Source organism: Bos indicus, chromosome 10, assembly GCF_029378745.1.
Source record: "Bos indicus isolate NIAB-ARS_2022 breed Sahiwal x Tharparkar chromosome 10, NIAB-ARS_B.indTharparkar_mat_pri_1.0, whole genome shotgun sequence".
In the NCBI taxonomy this organism is placed as follows: Eukaryota; Metazoa; Chordata; class Mammalia; order Artiodactyla; family Bovidae; genus Bos; species Bos indicus.
The window spans coordinates 59,027,866-59,055,535 of NC_091769.1; the positions used below are offsets into that span (position 1 = coordinate 59,027,866).

General features: G+C 41.5%; 1 long non-coding RNA gene across 4 annotated transcripts in view; it reads right to left on the reverse strand.

Annotated features, from left to right (window-relative positions):
• LOC139185276 (uncharacterized) overlaps positions 1-27,670 on the reverse strand; it is a 218,476-nt gene that overhangs the window by 123,531 nt on the left and 67,275 nt on the right. For all 4 annotated transcript variants that reach the window (XR_011568888.1, XR_011568891.1, XR_011568890.1 and 1 more), the window contains exons 2-3: positions 21,893-22,098; positions 9,355-9,420 (exon numbers count right to left, since the gene is read on the reverse strand). This is a non-coding gene — a long non-coding RNA (uncharacterized lncRNA). The remainder of the gene's footprint in view (positions 1-9,354; positions 9,421-21,892; positions 22,099-27,670) is intronic.

Genomic DNA, 27,670 nt, shown 5'->3' on the forward strand with positions numbered 1-27,670 from the left:
ATGTATTTCCCCCTGCTCACGAGGTCCTTGTTAAACTCTCAATGGGCCTGAGGGACCCAGTGCACCAATAGGAAAGGACATGGCCCTGAGGTCAGATAGGACTGGGCTGCAGTTACGGGCTGCCAGCCACACTGGCTGTATGGTGTTGGCAAACTTCTTCATTTCTATGAACCACAAATTCTGCATCTGCTTATGTCTCTTCCCTTCTCATGTGCATAATCTGAAAAAAATAAGTAGTTATCTTTTCTCTGGTATTCAATTTAATTCAAAAACACCCATTAAAGAGCTGACTGCGCAAGACACAGGACAAGGCATTGAGGATTCCAAGATGAATTCTACACACTGGACTGAAATACAAACAACAGAATGGGACGGCTTTTTGCCATGCCAGGTGCCAGAATTGAGGCCAGAACAGTTTTAATTACTTCTTATTTCCCATGGTCTGGAAAACAGAAGGTGTTGAAGGCTCAGTCTAGGAGAAGGATATGAAATTCTAAGCTGTGTCTCTAACACAAACTTGAAAACTATAAATATCTCTGATAAACAAGTAGGATAAATTAGTGTTGGTTTGTTAGGTGACATTCATGTGGCTGAAACACCCACTGAAAGCAGAACCTTGTCCTGCTTAGAGTCCAAGATGCTAGGAGAGTCTACAGGGATCTTCTCTCATCAGCATATCCTTCTTGGACTCATATTTCTGCTCACATGCTCTGATCTTTTTCTGTTTTTCCAGAAAGCATCCTTGTGGTTAAATCCAGGGTTATTTTGATGCATGGCAAGCTCTCCTTCTCAAACCAGACATCTTCTTTAAGCTTTCTTGGCTATGTAGGAAGCATGAGAAATCTGTGTACGTACCACATTTTGGAATAATTATTGATGAGACTGATTGGTTGGGTCTTAGCTATTGCTGGCCTCTTTGTAAGTTGTCTTGTCTCCAAAACCACAGAGATCTGTTGATTTACATGCTGGTGAAGCACTTCTTACAGCACTTCAGGCCCGTGTGACCAGACCACAGAGGAAAAGGTAGCCTTTGGCCCAGGGGAGCTTTTCACCTCGGAGGTTGAGAGCCCCATCTCTGGACCTAGAACACTGAAGTGTGTTTTGAGTTGAAGAAAAGGGTTGGCTGAACCTGTCATTATTATTTGTCAGAATTCTCTATGCATGTCTGAAGAAATGAAAACCAAATCATTTTATTGTTGTGCTGCTTCTGAATGAATTTTACTTAATTCAACTCATAGGAAATGACAGTAGTCACAAATTTTTTTCATGATGAATTTTTATAAGATGTCTTGTTTGTTTATTTATGTATCTTATATTTTGGGGGAATCCTAAAATTGTCATTTTTGGGTTTGCTTTGGTCTCAGCTTACCCTAACAGAAGACTGTACAGATGCCTAATGGCTTATTGGATAGTCATTGGGTTTTAAGAGTATGAGTAGCCAGCCACTAAATGAGCCACTTCTACCAACCAGAGGAAAGCCCAGGGGATCTAAAAGTAGACAGACCTGGTTTGTATCCTATCTCTACCACTTGGTAACCAAATGGTCTTGGGAAGTTCTTTAAAACAAATTATAGCCTACTTTCCATGGTGGTATATAGGTTAATTAGATCCTCTATGTAGGGCAATCAACTCAGAGCATGACACATAGAAGGCAGTAAACATGTTATCTCTCTCCATCCCTCTGTTCATATCTTCCCCAGATGTCCAGAGTATCTTAAATTCTCCAGTGCCTTAAGTTTCTAAACTTGGTTGAAGAGCTATCTTCATCATGTTTTCACATTTTGAAATTCAGTAATACTAGTGTCCAGGAAGTCAGTTTCACGTTGCTCTGACGTGTTCTCCAGTGGTCGATGAGTAGCAGGTGGATGATTTGGACACATGGGCCTTTAAACACTTCTCTTTGCTTCACCCAGAGCTTACTGTGACTTGAATCAAGAAGGCCAGTGATTCATCTCTTCACTGTGGTCAGACTGTGTGGTGGTCTGAAAAATCATATTGAACCACAGCTACATTAATTTAGCTTCACTATGGTCAGTAGGCCCATAGAAACTTACTTCATGAGAATGTGTAACAGTTTTCTTTGTCTTCTTTGAAATTAGCTCAGCAACATTCCCTCTCTATATAAATTTGCCAATGGTTAGTGAACTAGGTAATATCTTCTCTGATCTAAAGCACTAAAGACCTAGAGAAATCTTTTAATCTCCATCCTCTCATGCCTTTTCAATAATATCAATACTTTTATTGTTGGGGCCTAATTGACACATAACATTATGTTACTTTCAGGTGTACAGAATGATTCAATATATGAATATACTGAGAAATACTCATCACAATCTAGTTAACATCTTTCACAAAACATAGTTAGAAAATGTTTTCCTTGAATGAGTACTTTTAAGATTTACTCTCTTAGCAACTTTTAAATATGCAAACAGCATGTTAACTGTAATCACCATGCTGAATATTACATCCCCATGATCTATCAATCATATAACTGAAAGGAAGTTTGTACCTTTGACCTGACCCTCTTCACCCATTTCACACCCAAACTACAGGAAGCATCCATGGCAATCACCAATCTCTTCTTTTAACAAAGAGCTTGGGATTTTTGCTTTTTTTTTTTTTTAAGATCCAATATATAAGTGAAATCATATAGTATTTGTCTTATGTCAACACTTTTAAAATATATATATTTATGGAAAGGATTCTGGGACATCTACTTCCATCCATAGATATCCAATTTTATATTTTTCCCTCTTTGAATTCCCAGTTTTACAAAAGTATCATTTTGTACTTTTTATTTTGTTAAGTGTAAGGTTTTTTCAGTCTCAGAATACATTGAAGGTGTTTGTGGCTTAGACTAGGAACCTAGCCACAATTATCTTGTACAAAATACATTCAGAGTTCCAATAGACACATTCTTATAAGTTTGTAAGTCAGAGAGTTTGTATTTTCTGAAAACTATCACTAAACTCAATTTTTCCAGTTTTTAATGACATACAAGTTCTAATGCATACATTTAATTAGGAGCAACTTCTAACCTGAATAGGAGGAATCCCAATGGATATTCACAGGCCCCTGATTCTGGCACAGGGAGGAAGCAGATGCTTAGAAATGGATTCAACTCTATCAAGACATTCTCTATGAATTCAAAGTCTAAGGGCATTTCAGTGCATCCCAGACATTTGGGGACTACTGCTTAGGTGAGTAATGTTGTGAACATTCTAGACCACCACTGAGTGAATATAGGAGACACTCAACAAATATTTGCTGAACAAATGGCTGGGTAGATGAATAAATGAACATGAATATATCCCTGCTATATATTTGGAATGACGTGTGAGTGTGTGCCTGTAAGTGTACTCACAGACATACACAATAGTAAACATCCTTATTTGGAATGACACATTAAATTACTCTCCTGAAGAATATCTCTCAATGTTTAAACATCTTCCCTGAGAAACCAAAAAAAAAAAAAGGAGAAAACTTTAAAAATAGGAGGAATATTAAAGAATATTCCCTTACTTCTGCTAAACTGGAGTAAACATAGAGGCTATTTAGGTCAATTGAGTATTTAAATGTGTAGGCAAATGTGTCAACAAGAATTTGAAAGAAAGATTTATTGTACATTTAACCTAATACAGAATAGTATTCTCTGAAACTGGGGAACAATACAATTATACATGAAAGCATATACTTAAAGACAAGAAGAGCAGAATAGAGATCTCAAGATGACCTTAATGTTCATCTAGTCTGATCTCTTCACTTTAAAAGAGACATACACCTCAAAGACTAAAAGTAGGTTATGTGGAAGGACAACAACCTGGAGCAGAACCTTGACTCTTCTCCAGGGTGTTTTACCGTTCACCACACTCTCAAAATGCAGAAGCCTCTTGATGTAACTAGTCATTCATTCAACAACGATTTAGTCAGTGTTACTATGAGGCGGAAACTTCAAGGTATGAGATAAATATCAAAAGGAATAATTCCTGTGTAGAAGAGGAACCTCAAATTTAATCATCTTTGGGGTTATGCAGATAAAAATGGCCTAAGTGGATATGAGATAAAGAAAATGGAAGTGCCCATGGCAGACTGAGGTGTGCGTGCTCCTACCAATGGCATTCACTAGCTTTGGGATTTGATGTTTAATTTAAGCACAGTGCTGGCCCAATCAAATATCAGAAAATTGGATTTAGCATTTTGGTACCAGTTTTCAACCCTTAACCACAGATTACAATCTTGATTTTACTAGCAGTGCTGAGATATAGTGGCTAACTCTGGTTCCTTAACTTGATATAACATATATAATTTAAGGATATTTGCAAAGAATTAAGTATAAACTCAGTTATTCATGAACACTAATGGCTTCAATTAAGCAAATTTTAAATGGCAATTGAATTTGTTTATCTAGATGTCTTATCTGTGTACAAGTAGGTAATATTTCCCATGATTTTTCCAGCAAAGATTTGAAAGATGAAATGGAAATTCTGATAGGAAAAAAAAAAGACATGGTATTTTCATAGCAGAGAAACTAGAAGACTCTATGGATTTTGCCACTGAGTTGATTCTGGCTGAGGTACAGCCCTGCACTAGCCATAATCCCTCACAACATATGTGTGTTACTATTTCTGTATAGGTGTCTAAAAATTCCCTATTAATTATTGCATGTTTTTGCTCTTGAGTATCTGTTCCAGTATCATGTCCAATCCAATAGTCAATCAGGTAAGACTTTAAGTCTGAAACATCTGTGTCTGCACAACACAAAATGTGAACACCAAGGAGTCCAAAGACACTAAATACACAGAAATCTTTGGTTAAATTGTTCAGTTTTAGACTGAAGGTTGTTAATGCAAAAGTCTATCATCAATCCAAACGATGCATAATTCCTATGATTTCATTTTATTGAGGTGATTGATCCTTGAGGGCCACTTCGCTTCCTGTTCTGACCTTTCCTTCACTTTCCCAATATTTCTCCCCCTTTCCATTGTAGAAACGCGGTGAACTGACAGGACAGAACATAAACCAGTGCATACTGGAAATGACAATCGCTGCACCAGACGCCATGTCTGTCTCTGTGTTCTTCGTGCTGTTTCTCATTACAACGCATCCCCAGGTTGAAGAGGCAGTAATGAAGGAAATCCAGACTGTTGTTGGTAAGAATTTATCAAACAGATAATAGAGATTAGAAATCAATTCCTTCTGAACATCAGTTTCTATCTCCTAATGATCTTATGTCAAAACCTTCCTAGAACCCATCCAGAGAATAATGAAGCAAGTCACTGTGTCATATTTTCATTATGCCAGACAGGTATCAGTGTTTTTCTGATATAAAAAAACACATGCTAGTTGGAAAGAAATCAAATAATGGAGAGATTTACAAAGTAGAATGTAATATCTCTTGATTCCTCCTACTCTCATCTACAGCATTGTTCCCATTCCCCAGGGGGAGTCACTATTGAGGGGCTGGGTTGGTAGAGTTCTCTGATCAAGTGAGACCTCTCCTGAATAGAGTAATTGTACAAAGGCAGAGTTGCCTCGGGACCCTGGGTTGATTTTCATTCTGCAGAAGTGATATCCCATTTGAGAATGCTTTAAAGTTTTGCCAATTCTGAGGATAAATTGAGCCTCTCTGACTGGTATGGAGCCAAGCAATCAGAGACTGTGGAGGTGTCCACCAATTCCCAGCTCACCTGGGACTGATCTGAGGACCCCCTTTTGTGTGGTGGAGAGACAGGATTTTTGCCACTCTGTCGCACCAGGTTGTCCTGAATGAGATGGGGAGGAGGGACAATCAGAGATATTTTCTGACAGATGACTGCACAGGATACCAGAAAAGAACATTTCCTTGAACGTGATTAAACTCACCATCTCTCTTTGACTAAAGAATTAATGTCTTCTAGAACTGAGAATCGGAGAAGGCAATGGCACCCCACTCCAGTACTCTTGCCTGGAAAATCCCATGGACGGAGGAGCCTGGTAGGCTGCAGTCCATGGGGTCGCTAAGAGTCGAACACGACTGAGCGACTTCACTTTCACTTTCCACTTTCATGCCTTGGAGAAGGAAATGGCAACCCACTCCAGTGTTCTTGCCTGGAGAATCCCAGGGACAGGGGAGCCTGGTGGGCTGCCATCTCTGGGGTCACACAGAGTCAGACACGACTGAAGTGACTTAGCAGCAGCAGCAGTAGCAGAATCGAGAATAGTGGACCAAACTCAAGAACCACAGAGGTAGCTGATAAATGTTTGAAGCAGACTGGGTAGGTCTACATGATGCTTCAGAGAGGAGTTTCTCTACAGAGCTCCTCAGCCATTCAACCTCAGCCAACAGCTGCCATGTGGAGATGTGGGTCCAATGTTACCTGGCCTTGTTTTTCTACAAGTCCAGATGTCTCAATGACATCCCTCAGATGTTAAGATAATCGACTTCAAATCTGACTTTTCATAAGACTTGGTGGACAAAACATAGCATCAGATCAGATCAGTCGCTCAGTCGTGTCCGACTCTTTGCGATCCCATGAATTGCAGCACGCCAGGCCTCCCTGTCCATCACCAACTCCCGGAGTTCACTCAGACTCACGTCCATCGAGTCAGTGATGCCATCCAGACACCTCATCCTCTGTCATCCCCTTCTTCTCTTGCCTCCAATCCCTCCCAGCATCAGAGTCTTTTCCAATGAGTCAACTCTTCACATGAGGTGGCCAAAGTACTGGAGTTTCAGCTTTAGCATCATTCCTTCCAAAGAAATCCCAGGGCTGATCTCCTTCAGATTGGACTGGTTGGATCTCCTTGCAGTCCAAGGGACTCTCAAGAGTCTTCTCCAACACCACAGTTCAAAAGCATCAATTCTTTGGTGCTCAGCCTTCTTCACTGTCCAACTCTCACATCCATACATGACCACAGGAAAAACCATAGCCTTGACTAGACGGACCTTTGTTGGCAAATAATGTCTCTGCTTTTGAATATGCTATCTAGGTTGGTCATAACTTTCCTTCCAAGGAGCAAGCTTCTTTTAATTTCATGGCTGCAGTCACCATCTGCAGTGATTTTGGAGCCCAGAAAAATAAAATCTGACACTGTTTCCACTGTTTCCCCATCTATTTCCCATGAAGTGATGGGACTGGATGCCATGATCTTCGTTTTCTGAATGTTGAGCTTTAAGCCAACTTTTTCACTCTCCACTTTCACTTTCATCAAGAGGCTATTTAGTTCCTCTTCACTTTCTGCCATAAGGGTGGTGTCATCTGCATATCTGAGGTTATTGATATTTCTCCTGGCAATCTTGATTCCGGCTTGTGTTTCTTCCAGTCCAGCGTTTCTCATGATGTACTCTGAATATAAGTTAAATAAACAGGGTGACAATATACAGCCTTGACGTACTCCTTTTCCTATTTGGAACCAGTCTGTTGTTCTATCTCCAGTTCTAACTGTTGCTTCCTGACCTGCATACAGATTTCTCAAGAGGCAGGTCAGGTGGTCTGGTATTCCCATCTTAAATTTTTTCAAACTGACCTATAACAACACTGAAATTAGCATGACCTTCTTTGTCCTTTTTGTCTGCTTCCACAGGTGAAAGAAAAATAAAGAGTGATGATATTCAAAAGCTAACTGTGGTAGAAAATTTTATTAATGAGAGCATGTGATACCAGCCCGTCATGGACCTAGTCATGAGCAAAGCCTTAGAGGATGAAGTCATCGATGGCTACCCAGTGAAAAAGGGGACTAACATTATCCTGAATCTTGGGAGAATGCATAGACTCGAGTTTTTCCCAAAGCCTAATAAATTTACTTTTGAAAACTTTGCCAAGAATGTAAGAGTCCTTCCTTAAAACTGAGTGTGTCACCCCAAAAGCATCAACTGTTAAATCCCCTCTGTTTCTGTATTTGTACATTTCATTCTATTTACTCATCCCCTCCAGCCTCACCAGGAGAGAACACATTTCCCCTGGCTAGAAGATGCCCATCAGTTCTGTCTTCAAGCCAAGGAGGCTGGCTCTCAAGCTCTTGGAAATGTCTTCATGGAGGGCACACGAGATCAAAGTATGAACAATTCAGGCCCTTAATTTGCCTAAAATGAGGTGAAGTTTGTTTAACCAACCCACTTTTCCACTTATCACATTGTCATCATGTAGATTCAGCTGTAGCATCATCTATGATAATTAGATGGAAATCAAATCAGAAGAAATGATTTGGTTTTTGCAGTCTGCCTTTGAGTCACCAAATGGCCCCACAAGTACTAGTCTCTATTCTAAACAGGACTTGGTAATTAGAAGAACTCCCACCTTGTTCTTAATTGAGGTATACTGGAGATTCTGCGTCTGTTATGTCAAATTCTAGGCAATGATTCTTTTTTAACCTGAATTATCCATATAGTTCATTGCATTACCCCATTTTTCAATTTCCATATGGGAAGAGATATGATCTTAGTTAAACCAGTTCTCTAATTCACTGTACTTGTATATAAGCAACACTTACCATGTTGCCAATTGGTCAAAAATAACTTACTAAGTATCCTTCAAGTGCCAGATAATATGTAAGTCCAAATGGGGACAAGACAGAGAGGTGTGTCCCTTTAAATATTTGTATAACAAAAAATATTTAGATTCTTGGCATGAATAGGACAGGAACGCACACTTTGCCTAAATCTGTCCTTGGCATCAGGTTATAAGGCCTGGCACAACAACGGTCTTTGCCTCAGTGACTGGCAGAACAGCAGTAAAGACGTGGCCTTCCCACAGAGCTAGCTGAGTACTTTACATGAAAACGTAACTGGGGATTGTTGAGGCTGTGTCTGTATCACAAAGGGTGAATCAAACTGGAAGGAGAAAGTCTTATCTGAGTCATAGTCATTCCTGTCTGTGAAGAAGCAGTATGGCCAAATCACTAAAACCAAGCATTCTGACTGACTGTGGTTTCAGGGCGAATCAAACGGAGATGCATGACTCTAGCCTTTACTACTCTGGCTAATTGTCTGATCTCTTTCCCAGGTTCCTTACAGGTACTTTCAGCCATTTGGCTTTGGGCCCCGGGCCTGTGCGGGAAAGTACATCGCCATGGTGATGATGAAGGTCGTCCTGGTCACCCTTCTGAGACGCTTCCACGTGCAGACTTTGCAAGGTCGGTGCGTTGAGAAGATGCAGAAGAAAAATGACTTATCCTTGCATCCAGACGAGACCAGAGACCGGCTAGAAATGATTTTCACCCCAAGAAATTCAGACAAGTGCCTCGAGCGCTAAAGAAGTTTGGTCAGTCCCTGCCCCAGAGCACTGCTCAACAGAACTCCACATGGGAACCACCCATCTTTGCCAGGTAGTCCTCCTCACATGAACAACCATGGCCTGTGCCGTTTTATAGGCTTACCTCCTGTGGGTTGTCAGCTAGGCAGGAGACACGGTTCATCTGACTAGATCCAAACCAGACACCAGACTGCAAGAGAAAATAGAGGCCAAGAGTTTGTACAGGAAACTGCAGCCCTAAAGACCCAATTCCACAAAACATGCTTTGGAAAAGACAAGCCACCAGCAAAACTCACCCCAGCTCCTTACTGTCCTGCACTGAATTGGAAGCTTTTTAACATCTGGGGCAGAAGCACTCAGTTTGATTACAAAGGCCAGGCCAACATCTGCGTACCTTGGATCAAACATATCTCCTACTATGAATAAAACGGTTTTCATTTGCTTTTTGGTGGGGTGGGGACTACAACATCCGTACCCTTGGAGAAATGCTTACAAATTCAGCATTTGACTTTTCCTACAAACTACATTCAATTAACTCTTGTTTATCCACATGTGATTTATCTGCTGCAAAAATTTAAATTAAAGACTGTCCTTTTCTTTTTTTTTTTAATTTTATTTTATTTAACTTTACAATATTGTATTGGTTTTGCCATATATCAAAATGAATCTGCCACAGGTATACATGTGTTCCCCATCCTGAACCCTCCTCCCTCCTCCCTCCCCATACCATCCCTCTGGGTCTGATTGCTCAATTTATGCCTCAGCCAGATCACATATGTCCTATAAGAAAAAAAATTCATGTGATGTGCTTCAAATTCAAATAAAATTTCTTTTGTCATGTCTACATTGTTGCTTAGCTCCAGGAATACATTAACCAGTAACTTTAGGTAATGGCACTTATTAACTCTTATCACAGCTTCTGTGATTTTCAGGGAGGGGAAGTCTCTAGTCTATATGTAAAGCTACAACGCAATGAGTTCTCACTTCTAAGGAGTGCTCCTCATGTACCAATATCCTTTTCCCTTAACATTTCTACCCTCTTTCTTTCCATGACCCCAAAAGCAAACAGCAACATTTCAGCAGAGAATGTAGCCAGGTTAGAACTCCTACAATCACATTTTATCCTAACTCAGATTTAACAGTTACCTTCGAGATTTAAAAGGTATGTAGTTTATCTAATCATTACATGTAGCCAGGCACAAAATGCACACCTCAGAATTAGCTCTTAAGAGAAAATCAAATAGATGAGTGAATACTCCAAATACCAGTTTCCTTGTATTATACCACCAATCTGAATGTATGTACTAAAGGCCATTAAAGATTGAAAAATTAAATTCATTTAGAAAGTTGTAAATGTTGGCCATTGAGTCAACCTGAATATTCTTTCATTATGCTATTTGTCAGAGCTCTTTTCTTTCTTTTGGAGTCCTGGCCCATCCTCCATACTTTGTTTTTTGGCTGTGCATCACATCATGTGGAATCCTACCATCCTCCATTCTTACTCTCAGATCAGTACTGAATCAACACTCAGGCTCATTCCCAACTGGCCCAGAATCCAGGTAAAAGGGAGAGGTATCACAACTAGTCAGGGATGGCAGTAGAAAAGAAGGAAATATTAACACTTTGTCGTACACCTGAATCTAACACATGTTGTGAATCAACTATACTTCAAAAAATAAAACGTAGGAAATACTTGAACTTGGAACTATCTGGATCATCTATATGGCCTAAACATATGTGGAGAAAGGCCTGTGTACCTGGATATGTCTGTAGTCAAGTCTAGACAAGCATCGAAATAACCCAGATCTCCAAAGGAAAGGCCAGGATTTTAACACTTAATGTTTCTACCATAATTCACTAGATGATTACAAATGCACAGTTTACTGTGATTAGAGCTCTACAGCAGAGGAAAAACAGACTTTGGATCAGTATACTATACCCATCCAAATCCCTTGAAATCTACTGTATTTAATGTGCATATATGGAGCCAAGGCCATCATCTATACCGTCAAACTTAAATGCAGGATGATATAATGTGTATAGATGATGCAGATATAAAAATATGCACAGGGAAATCAGGATGGGGGTGGGGACCAGAGGAGGACAGGAAGAGGAAGTGCTGGTTTCCATGCACTTTCTTAGCAAGTTCAATGCATTTGCTTAGAGAGTTCTAAGAAAACTCTCCCAGAATCAAATTATCTGGGTAATTATTCAACCTGAAGCTCTCTTTTTCCTGTATTGACAAGTCCCATATGTTTGCACAAGCTTGACCTAAGGAATTTGGAAGGTCATTGACTTTTTAGTGGGCTGATGAACATGTATATGAAAATCCTGTTTTCAGTTTTGCTTTATTGCTAAATACTTAATTGTGACTTTGAATGTGCTTTGATTCTGCTTTCACCAACTCTCAAAGAAACTGAGATGTATAAATTATTAGTGAAATACATACATATAAGGGCTCTATCATTTTCAAACTATGAGGAAAATAGTAGTCTCCTATCTTTGGAAGTTCCGGACATCTTCTTCTGCCTTCATTGACATATTACTCTTTCCTCTCCCAAGTGGAAAATCATCTCATTCAAAAAGGCCCCACATAATGGGAAATGCCAACTGGAAGCTGTCACTTTTTATTTCTAAGCAGCACCTCTCCCAGCTCACCGTGCTAATATTCCACAGAAGTTTGTGGCACTGGCCCACTGGAAAGAATACTAGCTGGGGCCTCCTCAGTCTCCCGTATTACTGTGTCTCTTGGACTGAATCTCTCACCTGTACCTGCAGAAAGACTGGCTAAATTAAAGCTTGTCAAACTGACATGAAAGGAACTGGTGTCCTTTCGGCTGGGTTTCTCAAAGTTTTAAGCTCTTAAATTATGAGACATAGAAGCTGAGCCTGCGGCCCAGGTGATTTTTAAAGTTCCTGCCAGCTACAAATCTATAAATAAAGAAGTGATGATGCCTTGAATCTGGGCTCAGCATTTTCTTAAATGTATGCTTTGGGGGCTTCCCTGGTGGCTCAGATAATAAAGAATCTGCCTGTAATGCTGGAGACTCAGGTTTAATTCCTGGGTCAGAAAGATCCCCTGGAGAACTGAATGGCTACCCACTCCAGTATTCTTGCCTGGGAAATTAAAAACAAAAACAAAAAAAAAACCCCATGGACAGAGGAATGTGGCAGGCTACAGTGCATGGGATCGCAAAGAGTCTGACACAACTGAGCAACTAACACTTCTGACCAATCTATGCTTTGGTCAAATGTTTATTCTCTCACACCTCAGTTTTCTCATCAATAAATCCCTCAGAGGGTGATGTGGCGATTACAGATTAAGGTCTGGAGAAAATATTTTTTAGATAGATGAACAGCAAATAAGAAGGCCTTGGTGGGGGGATGAAGCTTGGTGTGTTTGGGGGCTCACAGGTGGTAGAGCTGCAGTGTCATGATCAGAAGGGAGCATGAAACAAGGTGAAATTGACGAGGTAGGTAGATGGAATGGAATTGCGTTCCTCCAAAATTCATGTGTTGAAGCTCTAAACATCAGTGTGACTATTTGCAGACAGGTTATTTACAGAATTAATTAAGGTTAAGTGAGGTCATAAGGCTGGGAAGAGTAGGACATAACAGGTTAAGCATCCTTTTAAGACAAGTCAGTAGAGAGTGCTTTAGTCACCTGAGGATGCAGCTGGAAGGCAGCTGTCTGCAAGCCAAGAAGAGATTCCTCACCAAGAACTGGCCGGACCTCTATCTGAGACTTCTAGTCTCCATAACCATTAGAAAATTCATTTCTGTATTTTTATTACTACACAGGCTATAGTATTTGCTTGTGGCAGATTAAGCTAAGACAGCAGACCATACTGGGCCACAAGGGCCACAGTAGGAAGCTGAGTTTTAACAGAGTTGTGCTGAGTCCAGGGCTTCATGGCTTTAAGTCAGCTGTGCAGGTTTCAGGAATTTTGTGAGCTGTTAACTGTCAAGTTCAAAGCTAAATGTTGTATATAATAATAGGGATATTTGCAGCAAGGAAATTGGCAAATACTATAAATCAAGGCTCTTCTCTCTCTTCCCAAAACCCCCTTCCAAGAGAACCAGTTGGCAACTATTCAGAACACTAATGAGGTATGTGTAATTTAAGTTCAATCATTTGTCACTGGAGGGTTTAAGCAGGATGATGAGTTGACCTAATTTATATTTTGAAATAATCACACTGGCCACTGTCTGGAGAATGGCTCCTGGGGCATGAGAGTATAGGCCAGGGGATTCAAGAAGAAAGACTTGAATCCAGATCTTCTGACCCAAAAGGCTAGTGATCACTTTACTGTCACAACTGAGGACACCTTTAGTATTCCCTTCCTGAGCCTATAGAACCTTATGGAAAATATGCTTCTTTAATCTTTTGCTCAGGCGCCCAATTTCCTAAAACTTCAATCAGAAACCAGCTCTCCTTCACCCCAAATCACCATCAGGATCAGGCTTTATAGATGAGACCCTCAAATGAATCAGAGTCTCAAAGACCCTCAGAGAAGCAGGGCCTAGGGAGGACAGCAGCCATATGGCCCCCACCCCAGTGCCAAACAGGAGTAGAGAGTGACCAGGGAATGAGACGTGACCAACAAGTCTGTAGCTGAATTTCTAGGGGAGTCAGCCAACTCATTCAAGATGTGGTTGGATTAAAGAAACTAAACAGTGTCATGGCACCTTCATTTCCTGAGTACTGGCTTAGTGTGACAGCAGAGCCAGCTGGCCTGGGTTTGAATTCCCGCTCCACCACACGACCTCACAGCATGACCCTGGGGGCCTGGTACCTCAGTTTCCACACTGGTGACTCAGTTGTCACACCTGGTACCTCAGTTTCCACATTTCTAAAATAGGGGTGGTGATAAGTTTGACTATCTTAAATTTGGATCCACATCCCACACAGAGTTAGTAGCAGATAAGGGTTTGCTTCTGCTATATCTGTGTACCAGACACTTTAATCTTCACATCCATTGTAGGACATGGACTCAGGGAAGAAGTGATATCAATGAGGCCACATGCCCAGGAAATGCAGAGATAGATCTGAACCCCAGGCTTGTCTGGTTCCAAAACCTCAACAACTAAAGCTTCCTGACAAAGAGAGGGAAAACTCTCTCCAAGAAACCAGGAAATAGAGATGAACCAAGGAAAATTATTCAAATGCAAAGAAAAATGTAAGACTTTGGACTAAGCAAAGGCGATTACCGGATTTCCTTTTAATGGGATGGTGGGGTCTTCTCTGATTTTATGGGGGCTCTGTGCCTTTCAGTGCCTCTGAGTTATTTTACAACTCTGAAAATTAAAGGGATAGCAATACAAAGATATCCCATTAAATCTACTGCTGTGGGTAAGAATCCCTTAGAAGAAATGGAGTAGCCCTAATAGTCAACACAAGTGTTCGAAACGCAGTGCTTGGGTGCAATCTCTAAAATGAAGGAATGATCTTGGTTAATTTCCAAGGCAAACCATTCAATATCACAGTAATCCAAGTCTATGCCCCAACTACTAATGCCAAAGAAGCTGAAGCTGAACTGTTCTATGAAGACCTACAAGACTTTCTAGAACTAACACACACACACACACACACACACAAATAAAAGATTTCCTTTTCATCATAGGAGACTGGAATGCAAAAGTAGGAAGTCAAGAGATCCCTGGAGTAACAGGCAAGTTTGGCCTTGGAGTACAAAATGAAGCAGGGCAAAGGCTAACAGAGTTTTGCCAAGAGAATGCACTGGTCACAGCAAACACCCTCTTCCAACAACACAAGAGACAACTCTACACTTGGATATCACCAGATGGTCAATACCGAAATCAGGTTGATTATATTCTTTACAGTTGGAGATGGAGAAGCTCTATACAGTCAGCAAACACAAGACTGGGAAGTGACTGTGGCTCAGATCATGAACTCCTTATTGCAAAATTCAGACTTAAATTGAAGAAAATTGGTAAACCACTAGACCATTCAGGTATGATCCAAATCAGATCCCTTACAATTATACAGTGGAAGTGAGAAATAGCTTCAAGGGATTAGATCTGATAGACAGAATGCCTGAGGAACTATGGTCAGAGGTTCATGACATTGTACAGGAAAAAGGGATCAAGACCATCCCCAAAAAAACGAAATGCAAAAAAGCAAAATGGCTGTTTGAGGAGGGCTTACAAATAGCTGTGAAAAGAAGAGAAGTGATAAGCAAAGGAGAAAAGGAAAGATATACCCATTTGAATGCAGAGTTCCAAAGAATAGCAAGGAGAGATAAGAAAGCCTTCCTCAGTGATCAGTGCAAAGAAATAGAAGAAAACAATAGAATGGGAAGGGCTAGAGATAACTTTAAGAAAATTAAAGATACTAAGGGAACGTTTCATGCAAAGATGGGCTCAATAAAGGACAGAAGTGGTATGGACCTAACAGAAGTAGAAGATATTAAGAACAGGTGGTAAGAATACACAGAAGAACTGTACAAAAAAGGTCTTACTGACCCAGATAACGACAATCACTCACCTAGAGCCAGACATCCTGGAATGCTAAATCAAGTGGACCTTAGGAAGCATAACTAAGAGCAAAACTAGTGATGGAATTTCAGCTGAGCTATTTCAAATCCTAAATGATGATGCTTTTAAAGTGCTGCACTCATTATGCCAGCAAATTTGGAAAACTCAGCAGTGGCCACAGGACTGGAAAAGGTCAGTTTTCATTCCAATCCCAAAGAAGGGCAATGCCAAAGAATGTTCAAACTACCACACAGTTGCACTCATTACACATGCTAGCAAGGTAATGCTCAAAATCCTTCAAGCTAATCTTCAATAGTATGTGAACCAAGAACTTCCAGATGTACAAGCTGAATTTATAAAAGACAGAGGAAACAGAGATCAAATTGCCAACATCTGCGGGATCATAGAAAAAGCAAGGGAATTCCAGGAAAACATCTACTTCTATTTCATCAACCATGCTAAAGCCTTTGACTGTGCGGATCACAACAAACTGTGGAAAATTCTTAAAGAGAGGGTGAAACCAGACCGCCTTATGTGCCTCCTGAGAAACCTGTATGTAGGTCAAGAAGCAACAGTCAGAACCGGACGTGGAACAACAAACTGATTCCAAATTGAGAGAAGAGGACATCAAGGCTATATACTGTCACCCTGTTTATTTAACTTCTATGCAGAGTACATCCATCAAAATGTCAGGCTGGATGAAGCTCAGGCTGGAATCAAGATTGCCAGGAGAATATTAATAACCTTAAATGCAGATGACACCACCCTAATGGCAGAAAGCAAAGAGGAGCTAAAAAGCCTCTTGAGGTGAAAGAGGAGAGTGAAAAAGCTGGCTTAAAACTCAACATTCAAAAAACAAAAATCGTGGCAACCAGTCCCATCACCTCATGGCAAATAGATGGGGAAAAAATGGAAACAGTGACAGACTTTACTTTCTTGGGCTCCAAAATCACTTGGATGGTGACTACAGCCATGAGCTTAAAAGACACTTGCTCCTTGGAGAAAAGCTATGGTTTTTCCAGTAGTCATGTATGGATGTGAGAGTTGGACTATAAAGAAACCTGAGCACCAAAGAATTGATGCTTTTGAACTGTGGTGTTGGAGAAGACTCTTGAGAGTCCCTTGGACTGCAAGGAGATCCAACCAGTCATTCCTAAAGGAAATCAATCCTGAATATTCTTTGGAAGGACTGATGCTGAAGCTGAAACTCCACAATTTTGGCCACCTGATGCAAAGAACTGACTTATTTGAAAAGACCCCAATGCTGGGAAAGATTGAAGGCAGAAAGAGAAGGGGACATCAGAGGAGGAGATGGCTGGATGGCATCACCGACTCAGTGGACATGATTTTGAGTAAACTCCAGGAGTTGGTGATGGACAGGGAGGCCTGGCCTGCTCCATGTCCATGGGGTCACAAAGGGTCAGACACAACTGAGTGACTGAACTGAACTGAACTGAATTTAAGAGTCTCTTGGATAGCAAGGAGATCAAAGCAATCAGTCCTAAAGGAAATCAACCCTCAATATTCATTAAGACTGAAGCTTCCATATTTTGGCCACCTGATGTGAACAGCCAACTCACTGGAAAAGACTCTGATGCTGAGAAAGATTGAGGGCAGAGGGAGGAGCAGTTTGTTGCTCCATGCCCTCCATAGTCCACGTGGTCGAAAAGAGTCGGACACAACTGAGCGGCTGGACAACAACAAGTACAAAGAATTCTTCTCCAAAGACAAGCAAATTTTGGAACCCCCTAAAAATAATAATAAATCAAGTTTCAAGTCCATATATAAACTTACTTCAACATTCCTTTACCCCATAGAAAATTGTGATCTTTTGACTTCTCCTTTGAACCAGTATAATATCATCTCAGTTTTCTCACCCAATCAGTGAGTTAGATAAAAATCTTTGACAAGTGTTCATTTTATGTTTTTGTGAGAATTATGATTTTACTTCTTAAAAAAAATCCTCTAACACAGAGAAAAGGACAGGTTCAGAATTGTGCCCTGGGATCTCCTGAAGAAGAAAAATGTCCACTCTCTGCCATAAATACAGTATTTTATTGGACACCAGCAGACCATCTTTGGATTCAACCATAAATGCTTTTACATTACGAAAGTCTGTATTTTTTAAAATGGCATAAAGTTCAACTTACAGCCACATCTATTTTAAATATTTTCTAAATGTTGTCCTTACAAATTATTTTTATATGGTGCTACAATTCCAATCAAAGTTGTCCACAGTCTGAAAAACATCTACCCTGGATGAGTATACTATTAAATATATCAGTGGTTATGTGGAGGCTTTCCTTTGGAAAACAACTTGTATGTCACAGCTAGAGTGTATTTCCTGAGCCATTATGCTCCTTTGTTGCTATTGTAGTTCCGTTGCTCAGTTGTGTCCGATTCTTTGTGACCCCATGGACTGCAACATGCCATGGATTATGCTCCTAAAATCTCTTAATCAAGAACACAGAAGTTGGATATGGGTATTAGCACTGGATTGTGGCCCCAGATGAAATGCCTGGAAATATGAACAGTGGTTGTCTTGAAACGAATTGAAGTACTCTGACTAAAGAATCAGGAATGAGGAGATGAAGAAGTTATTGACCCTGCGTCAAAGTGAGAGGGTTGGCTCAGCTCACTTGGACATTCCGACAGAAGCCCTGACTGAGACTGTCGTTCAGTTGCTAAGTCCTGTCCAAGCCTTTGGCCACTCCACGGTCTGCCACATGCCAGGCCTTCCTGTCCTTCACTATCTCCTGGAGTTTGACAAAGACTGCTTGAGTATAAAACAGTAAATTAAATTATTTGGCAACCAAGTTATCCTCAGAGGTCTTGGATAGACTTGGAAAAAGTATATATTTTTCCAATTATTTGTTCCACATAATTTTCAAGTGATTCTCTTACTTTTTCCTGAATTAACATAGCCAGAGGGTGACCCTAAAATTACACTGTAGTTTATGTTCTTCTAGAAGATTCCATTTGAATTATTTTCCTGAAATTCAAGTTATTCACAATATAATGAAAATGTTTATTAATGTCTGTCAAGACTAAGGGTTTGCACTAACTACAGGTCTTCCACCCTTCAGGGGGCTGATTACCACCCAAGGTGCTGGATGTCACACCTAGATTATACCTGCATTGTGGTTACTCATTTATAAAACTTGGCTGGTGTCTATGAATTTGCTGCTTTACAATGACAAAATAGGTGCCCCTGGTGCTGTGTTGAGTAAGGTTCCCACCTGAGGCTCGTCTACAGATGCTGGGACCAGTGATGCTCCATCCTGTGCTGCAGCTCCTGGCACCTTGAGTCCCTTACCACAGAGCAGTCGCATTTGTGTGAAATGTCTCTGTTACTTATGATTTCAGTGATTTTGCCAGACGCAACGTTGAGCTGAGTAAGAGTACGATTTAGTGTAGCCCAAGGGTCTACACTGAGAGGAAGAGATAAGAACACCGGGCAACTGTGCCGAGGACAACAGGGATGCATGGGCACTTCCTCTGTGACAAAAAATAAGCTCCATCAGAGCATCAAAACTTCTTGCCAAATGTTGCCCAGGTGACTTAGTGAACAAAGCCACAAGCCCGCATGCCCTTATACCCCCCCACCCCGAGACACCATCACCAAGTACTTGTAATTACATTGCACTACACTTGTCGTTGCTCAGTCATGTCCAAGTCTTTGCAACCCCATGGACTGTGGCTCATCAGGCTCCTCTGTCCATGGGGTTTCCCAGGCAAGAACACTAGAGTGGGTTGCCATTTCCTTCTCCAAGGCATCTTTCCGATCAAAGAATCAAAACCTCATCTCCTGCATTGCAGGTGGATTCTTTACCACTGAGCCACCTGGCACTGGTTCCCCTTTATCCTGAGGACATGATCCACCATCCCTACTGGATGCCTGAAAATTTGGGTAGTACTGAACCCTAAATGGGCAATGCTCTTTCCTATATATACATACATACATGTGGTAAAGGTTAATTTATAAACTAGGCACAGTCAGAGGTTAACAATGATTAATAATAAAATAGAACAATTATAATATTCTGAATAAAAGTTATGTGAATGTGGTCTGTATGTCTCTCTCAAAGTATGTTGTACAGATTTAATGCCTTTTCCATCTTAACTAAGCACCTACCACATTGTGGTCATGTGAGTAACAGAATGCTTGGTAAATACCACATTGTGCGAAGGTTTGTTACTACATCAGACTCCATCTTCAGTGCCAAACAAAATCCCTATAAGCTCTTGGTTTCTGCTGCTTTTCTCTTTCTACATCCTGAGTCGGGTCTTTCAAGGGCTAGAAAGCAGGTCAGCCTGCATGCCAAGAAATATAACCCAGTTTACTTTCTGAGCCATAAGATTCCAAGTCTCAGTTCCTGTGGGCCTGGAGACCTCATGCAAAGGTTCTGAGGCCGTGTTCAGGATCAGGAGGAATAGGTGGCATCTGGTAAAGTTGTCCCACCACAGGGGGATGCAGGTCAGCAGCTCAGAGACAGCAAATGGAGGGTGGGGATGAGGTTTGGAGTGAGAAACTGAGGTCTGAGAAGGGAACATGATGAAGGGACATCTTTAACGGGACTTACAGGTGCCTGATTTTGCAAGTGGGGAAACAGATCCAGAGAGGGTACTTGCTGTTCTGGTAGGTGGCCCTCCTTGAACTAGAACCCAGGTTGCCCAACTTCTCTTCCAATGCTTTTAAAATAGGTCTTTAGCTCCTCCATGCTGTCTCCACCCTAGTCAAGTGACCACACAGAGTAGATTTGCCAGGACAGCAAGCAATTTCAACAGTCTTTGCTAAAACATTTCGATTTGTCAGAGCACAGGTCCAAGTCAGAGGTTTGGGTAATACACCACCCTCTCAATCGGAAGTAGAACCAAGAAGTGGACCCAGGCCTCACTCTCCTTGAAGATGCTCCTGCAACAAGCTGGGAGAAAGCCCTGCTATCCCCACATCTGCCAGTAGGGGGTACACACGGAGAAGGTTTATCAGCTGTGCAGTCTGGCCGCGGCCAGCAGAGGGGAGGGCCGCCTGCCTTGGTTTCCAGCCAGGGACCAGCAGTAAAAAGCCGGTATGATTGGTTTTACTGTCTAGCAAAATGAAAATACTCCCAGATGCTCATTTATTCTATAATTTCAGATTCCTTAGTGCTGAAGCTGACTAGCTCCAGACAGGGCACTTGAATATAAATCATCATCAGGATGCAAAAGAGCTATGGTCTTATTCTCACACTTGGTTTCTACATCTGAAAGTAGAGGGAACCATTGTGTCCCCCTGTGGCTGCTGAGGGGCACAGACTATCATTTGCTTATCATATAGTAAGGACTCACTGTGTACTATTGGCCAGCAGTTGAAAGTGATTTTACTTTATTAACATATCCCTTAAGTAAATATTTATTGAGCACCTACTATGTATAAGACTTGGGAGATAGAATAATGAATATCACACTTCATTCTTCATAAATATCACAATTATTATTTTTCATGCTTTAGCTATTTTTATATTTTTTTTCCCTAATAACAGCAATTCTATAATCTCTGGTTTCTTTTGCTGTCCTTGTTATAAGAAGTTCAACACTAAACCTGAAGGCCCAGCTTGGCTGCTCTTTTGTCCATTATGACCAGCAGATTCCTTCTTTTCTAGTTGCTTGTCATATTCTACTGACATTTATAGTTTACTAAGTCACTGTATATCTCTTTGACCTGCCTTCTCATCCACAGCTATGGACAGCCTTGCTGACAGGAAGCACTTGTCAGAGACTGGAACACTTCAGGGAAAGAGGGTGACTGCCCAGAAAAAAAAACACACACACAAAACACACATATTTACAGGTAAGGAAATGACTAAATCGGCCTGAGGGGAAAGGGGATGAAGTGGAAACAGTAGTAATCAAAACAGCTCTGAGAAAGACAGGACTGGTGCTCTGGGGCAGAAATATGGGTAAAAATAAAGATCCTTCCCAGGGCAGCTCCCAGTGAGGGCAGAGAAGAAAAAGGAGAGGAGGTGGTGGAGGTGAGCCCTAAAAAGCACAGATTAGGGGAGAAGTGCTTTGTATCCATTTCAGGGATGAAAGAGGACAGGGAAGACAACTAGAAATAGGTTTCCCATCAAGGAATGAAGAAGAGCAGGGAGTAGAAATCACTGCCCAGGAGGGGAGAAACTTACCCAGTTACCTGAAGGGAGAAGTTCCTGGGGTCACTGGTTGCTGAGCTGATCTCAGGTCCCCCTGTGATTGTCAGATGGCCTCGGTCCCGATGTTCACACACCTCCATGAACCAGGATGGGTATAAGGAGGTAGTGAACACGTGTGTTAGAACACTGCAGTGCTCAGCACACATCAAGGGAGCTGCAGATGGGCCAGCACACTTGACCTGAAAGAAGAAAAGGAAAAAAGAAAACATGCTGATTGTAGCAATGGAGAAGTAGCCTATGCAGCTGTTAAGAAAACATCTTGGCCAAACAATTCACAACTTTTCTTTTAAAAGCTAAGTAGACTCCACAAAATATGTACCTCCGTGTGCCAAAAGGTATGTGCTGGAACCATAAACTGGAAACTACCAAAATGTCTATCAATCAGAAAATGGAAAAAAAGATTGTATTTTCACACAGCAATGAGAATGAACAAACTGCAGCTATATACAATACAAATGAATCTCATAAACAGAATATTGAATGAAAGAAGCTAGACACAAAAGAACGCAGACTATGACTGCTTTTACATAAGGATCAAAGGCAGGTTGCATTATGATGTTACCAGTTTGGGTGGTGGTCACCCTTGGGGTACTGATGGGCACTCTGCACCAGCTAGTTTCTGGGGTGCCTGTCATGTTCTGTTTCTTGATTGGCTGCTTACAAGCATATACATTCGCTTCGTGAAAATTCATTGACCTGTGCATATTTCTATAAGTTTTATGTTAGATTTCAACACAAAGTAAAAACAACAATACAAGCAGTTATGAGAGTCTTGACACTGGGTCCCAGGAAGGGCAGTGGGTCATATGGCACCCACCCCAGTGCCAAACGGGAGTAGAGAGCAACCAAGGAGTGAGGCATGACCACCAATTCCATAGCTGGCTTTATAGGGTAACTGGTCAACTCACTCACGTCAGGATGTGGTTAGATTAAAGAAACTAAGCAGTTCTGTGGCACCTTCATTTCCTGAGTGCTGGCTGAGTGTGACAGCAGAGCCAGCTGGCCTGGGTTTGAATTCCAGCTCCATCGCATGACCCCACAGCACGACTCTGGGTCAGTGTCTTAAACACCCACTGTCTCAGTTTCCTCATCTCTAAAATAGGGGTAGTGAGAGGTTTGACATTAAATTTGGATCCACATCCCACACAGAGTAAGTTGCAGGTAACGGTTTGTTTCTGTTTACATCTGTGTGCCAGGCACTTTAATCCTCACATCCACACAGGGACTCAGGGAAGAAGTGATTTCAGTGAGGCCACATGCCCAGGAAATAAGAGAATAGAGATCTGAATCCCAGGCTTGCCTAGCTTTTCTGACAAAGAGGGAAAACTCTCTCCTAGAAACCAAGAAATGGAAAAGATAAACAAGAAAATCATTCAAGGGTGAGGAAACATGTTAGACTTTGAAACAAGTGAAAAAGATTACTGGATAGCCTTCCAATGGGATGCTGGAGTCATCGCATTATCTGACTCTATGAGAGCTCTGTGCCTCCCATTGCCTTTTGAGCCATTTTGTTGTAGTTTAGTTGCTCAGTTGTGTCTGACTCTTTGCAACCCCTTGGACTATAACCTTCCAGGCTCCTCTGTCCATGAGATTCTCCAGGCAAGAATACTGGAGTGGGTTGCCATGCCCTTCTCCAGGGGACCTTCCCAACCCAAGGATCAAACAAACATCTCTACGTCTCCTGCATTACAGGTGGATTCTTTACCACTAAGCCACCTGAGAAGCCCCTCTGAAAATTGTAAATAAGGGATAGCAAAGACAAGTAAATAAATTCTGGAACCCCCTACAAACAATAATAAAGATCCAAATCCATAAATAAAATTATGTCAACATTCCTTTATACCATACAAACTTGTGGTCTTTTGATTTCTCCTTTGAAACAGTTATATCTTACCAGTGCCTCATTCAATTAGTGAGTTAAATAAAATCTTTGACATGTGTTCATTCTATGTTTGCATGAGAAACACGATTTTACTCTTTCAACACATGGGAAGAAGACAGGTTCAGATCTGTGGCCCTGGGGCTCCCTGAGGAAGGTCTAGTCTTTGCTCTACTGAAATCTGCTGGTAGGAGGCCAGGTGGCCCGCATGCTGCAGGCATGATGCCAAAGCCCCAGGTTTGGCCTGTGCTCTGCTTCCTGCCCAGGACTGGCAAGGACTGTGAAGGCTGGCTGGACCGTAGAAGGAACTCTGGCCAACCTGAAAGCAATTAACCATGAGCAGGGAAGGATGCTACAATAGCAAAGCCAGGGCTGTGGGCACCCAGTCTGCCTACTGCTTCAGGGGGCTGCAGGGGGAAAAAAAAAAAAAAAAAGAGTCTAAGCCAGCATCATTAAGACTAGATCTTTTTTTAAATGAATTTATTGATTTTAACTGGAGGCTAATTTCTTTACAATATTGTAGTGGCTTTCACCATACATCAACACAAATCAGCCACCGGTGTACACGTGTCCCCCCTCCTGAAATCCCCTCCCACCTCCCTCCCCATCCCATCCCCCAGGGTCATCCTAGTGCACCAGCCCTGAGCACCCTGTCTCATGCTTCAAACCTGGACTGGCGATCTATTTCACATATGGTAATATACATGTTTCAATGCTATTCTCTCAAACCATCCCACCCTCACCTTCTCCCACAGAGTCCAATAGTTTGTTCGTTACATCTCTGTCTCTTTTGCTGTCTCGAATATAAGGTCATCGTTACCATCTTTCTAAATTCCATCAGTTCAGTTCAGCCACTCAGTTGTGTCCGACTCTTTGTGAACCCATGAATCGCAGCACGCCAGGCCTCCCTGTCCATCACCAACTCCCGGAGTTCACTGAGACTCACGTCCATCGAGTCAGTGATGCCATCCAGCCATCTCATCCTCTGTCATCCCCTTCTCCTTCTGCCCCCAATCCCTCCCAGCATCAGAGTCTTTTCCAATGAGTCAACTCTTCACATGAGGTAACCAAAGTACTGGAGTTTCAGCTTTAGCATCATTGCTTCCAAAGAAATCCCAGGGCTGATATCCTTCAGAATGGACTGGTTGGATCTCCTGGCAGTCCATGGGACTCTCAAGAGTCTTCTCCAACACTACAGTTCAAAAGCATCAATTCTTCGGCGCTCAGCCTTCTTCACAGTCCAATTCTCACATCCATACGTGACCACAGGAAAAACCATAGCCTTGACTAGACAAACCTTTGTTGGCAAAGTAATGTCTCTGCTTTTGAATATGCTATCTAGGTTGGTCATAACTTTCCTTCCAAGGAGTAAGCTTCTTTTAATTTCATGGCTGCAGTCACCATCTGCAGTGATTTTGGAGCCCAGAAAAATAAAGTCTGACACTGTTTCCACTGTTTCCCCATCTATTTCCCATGAAGTGATGGGATCAGATGCCATGATCTTCATTTTCTGAATGTTGAGCTTTAAGCCAACTTTTTCACTCTCCACTTTTACTTTCATCAAGAGGCTTTTGAGTTCCTCTTCACTTTCTGCCATAAGGGTGGTGTCATCTGCATATCTGAGGTTATTGATATTTCTCTCGGCAATCTTGATTCCAGCTTGTGTTTCTTCCCATCCAGCGTTTCTCATGATATACTCTGCATCTAAGGTAAATAAGCAGGGTGACAATATACAGCCTTGATGTACTCCTTTTCCTATTTGGAACCAGTCTGTTGTTCCATGTCCAGTTCTAACTGTTGCTTTGTGTTAATAAACTGTATTGGTGTTTTTCTTTCTGACTTACTTCACTCTGTATAATACACTCGTTTCATCCACCTCATTAGAACTGATTCAGATGCATTCTTTTTAATAGCTGAGCAATATTCCATTGTGTATATGTACCACAGCTTTCTTATCCATTCGTCTGCCAATGGACATCTAGGTTGCTTCCATGTCCTAGCTATTGTAATGCTGTGATGAATATTGGGGTACACGTATCTCTTTCAATTCTGGTTTCCTCAGTGTGTATGCCCAGCAGTGGGATTGCTGGGTTGTATGGCAGTTCTTCCATGGCAGGCTTCCCTGGTGGCTCAGACAGTAAAGCGTCAGCCCGCAATGTGGGAGACCAGGGTTCGATTCCTGGGTCAGGAAGATCCCCTGGAGAAGGAAATGGCAATCCACTCCAGCACTCTTGCCTGGAAAATCCCATGGACAGAGGAGCCTGATAGGCTACAGTCCATGGGGTCGCAAAGAGTCGGACACAACTAAGCAACTTCACTTTCACTTTCATGGCAGTTCTATTTCCAGTTTTTTAAGGAATCTCCACACTGTTCTCCATAGTGGCTGTACTAGTTTGCATTCCCACCAACAGTGTAAGAGGGTTCCCTTGTCTCCAGCACCCTCTCCAGCATTCATTGTTTGTAGACTTTTGGATAGCAGCCATTCTGACTGGCGTGAGATGGTACCTCATTGTGGTTTTGATTTGTATTTCTCTGATAATGAGTGATGTTGAGCATCTTTTCATGTGCTAGTTAGCCATCTGTATGTCTTCTTTGGGGAAATGTCGATTTAGTTCTTTGGCCCATTTTTTGATTGGGTCGTTTATCTTTCTGGAGTTGAGCTGCATGAGCTGCTTGTATATTTTGGGGATTAATTCTTTGTCAGTTGCTTTGTTTGCTATTATTTTCTCCCATTCTGAAGGCTGTCTTTTCACCTTGCTGATAGTTTCCTTTGTTGTGCAAAAGCTTTTAAGTTTAATTAGGTCCCATTTGCTTATTTTTGCTTTTATTTCCATTACTCTGGGAGGTAGGTCATAGAGGAACCTGCTGTGATTTATGTCAGAGAGTTTTTTACCTATGTTTTCCTCTAGGAGTTTTATAGTTTCTGGTCTTACATGTAGATCTTTAATCCATTTTGAGTTTATTTTTGTGTATGGTTTTAGAAAGTGTTCTAGTTTCATTCTTTTACAAGTGGTTGACCAGTTTTCCCTGCACCACTTGTTAAAGAGATTGTCTTTTCTCCATTGTATACTCTTGCCTCCTTTGTCAAAGATAAGGTGTCCATAGGTGCGTGGATTTATCTCTGGGCTTTCTATTTTGTTCCATTGATCTATATTTCTGACTTTGTAACACTGGATCTTGAAGGGCTGGAGTTTAATTTCTTTCTCTGCCCATTTCTCTTGAGTTTTATTTCCCCAAATCATTGTTTAGTCACTAAGTCATGTTAGCCTCTTTTGCAACCCCATGGACAAGACCCTTACAAGGTTCCTCTGTCCATGGGATTTCTCAGACAAGAATACTGGATTTGGTTGTCATTTCCTCCTCCAGGGGATCTTCCCAACCCAGGGATTGAACCTGTGTCTCTTGCATTAGCTGGTGGTTTCTTTATCACTGAGCCACCAGGGAAGCTCCAGGTGAAATACAACTCAGTCTAAAAGCACGTCAAGTTCTTGTTAATCTATCAAAGAAAGGTAAATATTTCACAAATTTTAACCACATGTACAAAGGTGAATTAAAGTATTCTTTTAAGAGGAAAAAGTAGCTCAGGGTGGGAATAGTAATGACTGGCATTTGCTTTCTGCCAGACATAATCCCTAGGGCTTAGCATTTTTTCCTTTCAAGACAACCTCATATTTACAAAACAGAAAGAGACTCACAGACTTAGAAAACAAACTCATGGTTGCTGAGGGAGAACAGATAGTTAAGCACTTTGGGAAGGTCATGTACACACGGCTATATTTAAAATGGATAACCAACACAGACCTACTGTATAGCACATGGAACTCTGCTCAGTGTTATGTGCCAGCCTGGATGGGAGGGAGGTTTGGGGGAGA